Source organism: Rana temporaria, chromosome 5 (assembly GCF_905171775.1).
Source record: "Rana temporaria chromosome 5, aRanTem1.1, whole genome shotgun sequence".
In the NCBI taxonomy this organism is placed as follows: Eukaryota; Metazoa; Chordata; class Amphibia; order Anura; family Ranidae; genus Rana; species Rana temporaria.
The window spans coordinates 118432002-118440206 of NC_053493.1; positions in this window are offsets into that span (position 1 = coordinate 118432002).

Sequence of the window (8205 nt, forward strand, 5' to 3'; positions counted from 1 at the left end):
TGGTGCCACTCAAATTTCCACTACGCCTTTTGAGAAGGGCGGTGATGCGGGACCCTCCCATTACCTATGGGTAAACCAATCGGAATAGAGGGACCATACTGGACACGTCAGTAGGATTGTCCTCTGTACGGACTTAATTATTTGCCAATGTGATTGAAAATAACTGCCTCACCGCTCCCCCTTCACACATTAGCAAAATCCTATGGATAGATAAAATAAAACAAGCGAGCTTATGACAAAATCCTAAATACATAAAATTACAAGCGGAGTAAGTTAAAGATTGAAAGGAGATACTAGACTAGGACAAAACTCATTCCTAATTGTAAATGACTAGTAGCATCACTCCACCTAGTGGCTGCATCTCCAATTATAACTAAAACCAAACCCAGCTATTACCTAGTAAATCAGGAGTGTCTATTATAAGGAGGGAGAACACATAATGGAAGACTGGGCCTAGATAAAGCTAGAAGGGCAACAAAATGCCTGTGATGATTGGTCACATATCCACCTAGCCCTTCTATCATTGGTACTATGGGCATTTTGTGGCCCTTCTAGCTTTAATTTTCGGATATTCTCTGATATATGTTCTCCTTGCCCAGCCTGTCAGTTTAGGTGGATGGCTATGTCTTGGTTAGCAGCTGTGCCATACACTTTCCATTTTCGGATGATGGATCTCCCTAATTTTCATTCTCCTTAGGGAGTCTTTTAGGGGTGCTGCAACCTCGTTTTGGCTGACCTAAGCGCGGATTCATCACTTTTTTCCATTAATCAGAGAAGCAGCCAAGAGGCTCATGGTAACTCTGGAGGAGCTGTAGAGATCCACAGCTCAGGTGGGAGAATCTGTCCACAGGATCACTATTAGTCGTGCAATCCACATATCTGGCCTTAATGGAAGAGTGGCAAGAAAAAAAACATTGTTGAAAGAAAGCCATAAGAAGTTCATTTTGCAGTTTGCAAGAAGTCATGTGGGGGTCTGTCAAAGAGGACTGAGTAAAGCTGACTGCTATTATGGAAGTGCCACACGGTCTTTGCATAGAAGTTCCTTGTGCTCCTGTGATTGTATCTTCCATTTCTAGAATTGCATTACTTTGCTGCATCACAGAACTGCCAAAAATCCAGTTTCTTGATCATTTCATCAGGAGATAGTGGCATTGACTTCATCTCAAAATCAAGGAAAAATATAAAGAATTACTTTACAGTTGGATAACTGCATACCTGTGTAGTGATGTGACCATTTACCAAGTGTATACTCGTGTTATGCAGTGTTTGTTTGCCCTTTTCCAATATGGTTGCTATGCTCTCTCTCACCAAGGATGAGGTAATCATGAAGATCAGAGGATGGCAAGGGGTTTTGTGGGTAAGTGGGTGGAGAGAGAAACGTGTGGGGAGAACAGTGAATTCCTGCTAAGAGAACACAGAATGTGTAAGTGCTGCAGATTCACCTCACTGAGACATGCATAGAGACTGTTAATGATTTCATGTTCCTGTTTGGAAAATACTTTATTTTGGATGGTTTACTGAATGTTATTTCTTCAATACATGGACTTTCAAATACAATGCTGTGTGGATTACTGTCTATGTGAAGATATATTTCTCAATTGGGATTTCTCTTGCTATTCACAAGCCCCAATTGAGTGGAGGCACTATGCTTGTTAGAGATCCTGTTTTGATCACACAGATTATAAAGACTCTGCTCCTCCATACTATACAGGTGGCGCCATCATACCTCAGTTGCCGCCGAGAGAGAGAAAAATAGTGCTACAACTGTTATCTCTTTCAGTGTGTAGTATCTTAAAGAGATAGTACACCATTTGCTATTTTGTGCCTTGAAATGGACTCTATTAATACGCTATTCAGGACCCCAACACAGGCTCATGAGCTGACCAACAGACAGGTTTTGGCGCTTATATTACAGTTAGATGTCTAGATAAGAGACAATGCACTGTTACATTACACTTGATGTTCTTATGACAATATAGCGATTCCATCTAAAAATATTAGATTGTCGCACTGTTTGCTTTGACAATTAATTACAACTGTCTAATTTACTGTGTCACAGAATTTCACAGTTGTCATTAGACTCAGGTGTCACAGAATTTCACGGTTGTCATTAGACTCAGGTTGGAGCTGTATCCACATGCCGATGAAAGCCAACAAAGGTGCGCTAAACACACAATGCTTTTAACCGTGTCCTACTTAATCTAAAAACAAAATAAAAGGTTTTAGCTATAAATATACAGGGATTGCAGAATTATTATGCAAATGAGTATTTTGACCACATCATCCTCTTTATGCATGTTGTCTTACTCCAAGCTGTATAGGCTTGAAAGCCTACTACCAATTAAGCATATTAGGTGACGTGCATCTCTGTAATGAGAAGGGGTGTGGTCTAATGACATCAACACCCTATATCAGGTGTGCATAATTATTAGGCAACTTCCTTTCCTTTGGCAAAATGGGTCAAAAGAAGGACTTGACAGGCTCAGAAAAGTCAAAATAGTGAGATATCTTGCAGAGGGATGCAGCACTCTTAAAATTGCAAAGCTTCTGAAGCGTGATCATCGAACAATCAAGCGTTTCATTCAAAATAGTCAACAGGGTCGCAAGAAGCGTGTGGAAAAACCAAGGCGCAAAATAACTGCCCATGAACTGAGAAAAGTCAAGCGTGCAGCTGCCAAGATGCCACTTGCCACCAGTTTGGCCATATTTCAGAGCTGCAACATCACTGGAGTGCCCAAAAGCACAAGGTGTGCAATACTCAGAGACATGGCCAAGGTAAGAAAGGCTGAAAGACGACCACCACTGAACAAGACACACAAGCTGAAACGTCAAGACTGGGCCAAGAAATATCTCAAGACTGATTTTTCTAAGGTTTTATGGACTGATGAAATGAGAGTGAGTCTTGATGGGCCAGATGGATGGGCCCGTGGCTGGATTGGTAAAGGGCAGAGAGCTCCAGTCCGACTCAGACGCCAGCAAGGTGGATGTGGAGTACTGGTTTGGGCTGGTATCATCAAAGATGAGCTTGTGGGGCCTTTTCGGGTTGAGGATGGAGTCAAGCTCAACTCCCAGTCCTACTGCCAGTTTCTGGAAGACACCTTCTTCAAGCAGTGGTACAGGAAGAAGTCTGCATCCTTCAAGAAAAACATGATTTTCATGCAGGACAATGCTCCATCACACGCGTCAAAGTACTCCACAGCGTGGCTGGCAAGAAAGGGTATAAAAGAAGAAAAACTAATGACATGGCCTCCTTGTTCACCTGATCTGAACCCCATTGAGAACCTGTGGTCCATCATCAAATGTGAGATTTACAAGGAGGGAAAACAGTACACCTCTCTGAACAGTGTCTGGGAGGCTGTGGTTGCTGCTGCACGCAATGTTGATGGTGAACATATCAAAACACTGACAGAATCCATGGATGGCAGGCTTTTGAGTGTCCTTGCAAAGAAAGGTGGCTATATTGGTCACTGATTTGTTTTTGTTTTGTTTTTGAATGTCAGAAATGTATATTTGTGAATGTTGAGATGTTATATTGGTTTCACTGGTAAAAATAAATAATTGAAATGGGTATATATTTTTTTTTTGTTAAGTTGCCTAATAATTATGCACAGTAATAGTCACCTGCACACACAGATATCCCCCTAAAATAGCTAAAACTAAAAACAAACTAAAAACTACTTCCAAAAATATTCAGCTTTGATATTAATGAGTTTTTTCGGGTTCATTGAGAACATGGTTGTTGTTCAATAATAAAATTAATCCTCAAAAATACAACTTGCCTAATAATTCTGCACTCCCTGTACTTTATGTTTGATTACGGCCATGGATATGTGCTTTATATCAGATCCTTCAGGCTCCTTCCTGGTATGGTGAGTGAGTGTCAGTGATTTTGAAGGTAGTTGTGACATTTGAAAAGACATGTTGCAAACTTCAGCTGTTCATCTGCTGCATAATATGGCATGCCTAAGAGAAGAGCAGGCTATGTAAGTAAATGTTACTACTATTCAACAATACTTGACGTTTAACTGCTTGTTGGATTCATTTTGCTTGCTTTAGTTCTTGGTGTGATAGAGAAAGAAGTAATTCTAACCTTTCTAGTCCTTTTTTTCCTAGGAAAGACTTTCAGAGCTTCTGGCTAAATGAAAGGTCATCCAGAATCTGCTGCCAGATTTTATAAAGTTCTCTATTGTAAGGTCACTGCCTGGGGCAATGTGTCACCTTTAGGTGTTTACACTGAGTTTGTGTTATGACAATGCGTTGTCCTCCAGTAGTGTTCAGCTTGTAGTGATCTTGACCCATAGGTAATGTTTCATACAGTATATTCTGCATTGGTTATGGTCTTTTACATTTACAGGCTTAATTAATTAGAGAACGAACACAGAGGATTAAACACACAAAAAAAATCCTATTTGCTTTTCCACTGACGTAAGTGAAATTCAGTAAAAAAAATAATAAAAACATAAATAATAAAAACAGTAAAATATGTTATTGGTTTCTTATTGTTTTTGTCTAATAACCCCATTAATAAAGTATTCTAAAGTATTCTGTCTAAAAAAAAAAACTTTTGCTTATGATTTGTTCTAAATGCAAATTGTGTAGGACTTGGGACTTAAACATCATTCTTTTAGTGTACCAAAGTTTTTTTTAAACTTACACACATTTACTGTACCTATTTACATATTTGCAAAATGTTTGCATATTTACAACATTTAAATATTTAAATACTGTACTTATATTTATACATTTAGGTTACCATAATAATAACTTATGGCGTAAGTGCACAGTATGAAAAACCATATAAACTATTGCGCTAATATTGTAATAAATAACAGCTGCTGACATTACAATCCAACAGGGTATTGTGTAGCAATCAAAAAATAAAAAAGTGCAGTGCTTAATATGAGACCAATAAATGCTCAGATCAATATACGTGAACCGTAGAGGCATCATACAGTATATGAAACAATAAAGTGCAATGTGCAAAGAAGCAAGTGCAGTGCTGAAAATGAAACACAATTTGTACTCAAATGGATATACATAAACAGTAATGGTAACATATATCAATTAATAAAGTGCAATTTAAAGAGAAATGAATATGTGCAAAACAAAGTCCAAGTAGTGCAAAAGTCCACTACACACATAGGAACTATACAAAAAGGAGCAGCCACTGTGTATCAAGACAGTCCAGATGTGAACAGTTGAAAATTAAATCCACTCAAGTAGCAATAATAAAATACCCAATGCCACTTAAGGAGTCACCAGGACACGTGCATGCACCACCCAGGAGCTCTTACATGTGGACTCGACTGCCAGCGGCAGAGTCAAACACGCATAGAGATGGAAATACCAAGATAATGGTCAAGGGAGTAGTCTCTGAAGATCTTTCACCATAACTCTACGTCCAGCCCCTCTGGGTCTTTTTGTTTCTGTCCTGAACAAACCATCTCTATGCGTGTTTGACTTTTTGCCGCTGGCAGTTGAGTCCACATGTTCCAGTAAGCATGTTTAATTTCCCTCCTAGGTGGTGGATGCACGTGTCCTGGTGACTCCTTGAGTGGACATTGGATACAGGCAGTCCCCGAATTACGATTATCAGGCTTTACACATGTGTAAACCTCCTTTCTTAGTAGAATGCTTTTGTCCTTTAACAACAAGGCTCAGTGACCCCTTCTCCTCAGTTAATCAGATGTCCATCAATACAGTATTGTAGTTTATTTGTATTGGCTTCCCTTTATTAGGGAAATGTTGAGAGAAGTGTTCTGTTCAATAGATTAGCTTTGTTCCTGTCATTAAAAATTAAGGTAACCATCACTCAACACTAGAAAGGCCTAACATTCTTTTTCATTTTGCCCTAGAAGTTATATGAAATAGAGATAAAATACATGCAAAAACCTCAACAAATGAAACTGATCATGTTATGAATAAAAATCATTCTACATTTACTAGTCAATAGGAGGCACAATTTCACTTTCTGTCTTCTCTTCTTCTTGCTTCCTTACTGCCGGGACCAGCTGCTAAACTTGCTGATATTTCTAGACAAGTTTCAACTTACACAGACAGTTGAAGCTTGCACAGGGATGAGCAGATTCCTGCAATGCCATGTGACTGTTTGGGACTGCAGAATGGCCCCACATGCACTTAGCTTTGCTTTGAGGCACTGTGGACACCAAAGATGCATGCATTCATATACCAAAGCACTAGGGCCCGGATTCACAAAGCACTTGCGCCGACGTATCTCAAGATACGCCGTGTAAGTGAAAATATGCGCCGTCGTATCTGTGCGCCGTGCCCACAAAACTAGATACGCCTGAAAATAGGCTTCATCCGACCGACGTAACTTGCCTACGCCGGCGTAGCGTGGGCGCATATTTACGCTGGACGCATTTGTCGCTCCCATTGGTTTTCTATTCAAATATGCAAATGAGGGAGTTACGGCGATTCACGAACGTACTTGCGCCCGACGCAGGCTACGCGCGGTGCACGTAAGTTGTACGTCCGGCCTAAAGTTATTCCCCATAAAGGAGGTGTAACTCAGCACCAGACGTGCACAGGTCAGCTGGACAGCAGCTGCAGCATCACCGTAACACACTCACCGTTTTCTGCACTCACTGCCTCCAGCTTCACTCCTGCTTAGGCCCCGTACACATGGTCGGACAAAACCGATGAGAATGGACCGAGGTTCAGTTTTATCGGTCCAAACCGACCGTGTGTATAGCCCATCGGTCTGTTTTCCTTCGGTCTAAAATTTTAAAACATTCTTCAAAACCGAACCGATAGACCGCTGCCCGATCGGTCCAAACCGATGGTTAGTACAGAAAGCATCGGTTCAAAACCCGCGCATGCTCAGAATCAAGTCGACGCATGCTTGGAAGCATTGAACTTCGCTTTATTCAGCACGTCGTGTGTTTGACGTCACCGCGTTCTGACCCGATCGGTTTTTGGAACGATGGTGTGTACGCACATCAGACCATCAGGCCACTTCAGCAGTGAACCGATGAAAACAGTCCGTCGGACCATTCTCATCGGTTTGGTCCGACCGTGTGTACAAGGCCTTACAGCTACAAAGTTCCTCTCTCACTCTCCAGTTCCTTGTTACCCAGCATCTACTCTTCTTCATGGCTCCAAGTATCTATTGAGTGACCTCAGAATAGTCTGCAATTAAGCCACAAAAGGTTTAGAAAGTGAACTGCTTCAGTGTTTCTTGTCCTTCTTCTGTCCTCTGGCTTAATGAGCACAGGTTTCATACTGAGTGAAAACTTGGCTGGTATTCATGGTAACAGTGAACCATTTAATGATGATATGTAGCACATAAATGAAATGGGGAGATGCCAAAAATGTATTTAATGTTTTAATACTAGGGAGTCACGGCTAAATGTGGAGATAACGGTGCTATGGTTTGATAGGGATTAGCCTGCAGGGGATAACATTTTCATAGTTATACGGTTCTCTAAGCAAACAGCTCTGACAATAAAAAGGCCATTCCTGACAATACCTGAAGTGCAAACAAACAATTATTACGAATTTGTGAACAACAAGTAGGAAATTACGACAATATGTGAACTAGGGCTGCAACTAACGATTATTTTCATAATCGATTAGTTGGCCGATTATTGTTTAGATTAATCGATTAATCGGATAATAGCCTTAAAAAAAAATAGCGGGCCAGATCCTCAGAGCGAGTACGCCGGTGTATCTACTGATACGCCGGCGTACTTTCAAATTACCCGCGTCGCATCTTTAGTTTGAATCCTCAAACCAAGATACTACGGCATCTGGGTTAGATCCGACAGGCGTACGGCTTCGTACGCCTTCGGATCTAAGATGCAATACTTCGGCGTCCGCTTGGTGGCGTTTACGTAGTTTTCGGGTATGCAAATTAGCTATTTCCGACGATCCACGAATGTACGAGCGGCCGGCGCATTCCTTTACGTCGTCTCTAGTCGGCTTTTTCCGGCGTATAGTTAAAGCTGGTATTTTGCGGCGTATAGTTAGACTTGCCATGTTAAGTATCCGCGTCGAAATTTGATTTTTTTTTTTTTGCGTAAGTCGTCCGTGAATCAGAATGTACGTAAGTCCCGTCTAAGTTAAAAAAAATGACGTCCTGGTGACGTCATTTTGCGCAATGCACGGCGGGAAATTTCGGGACGGCGCATGCGCAGTTCATTCGGCGCGGGGATGCGCTTAATTTAAATGAAACCCGCCCCC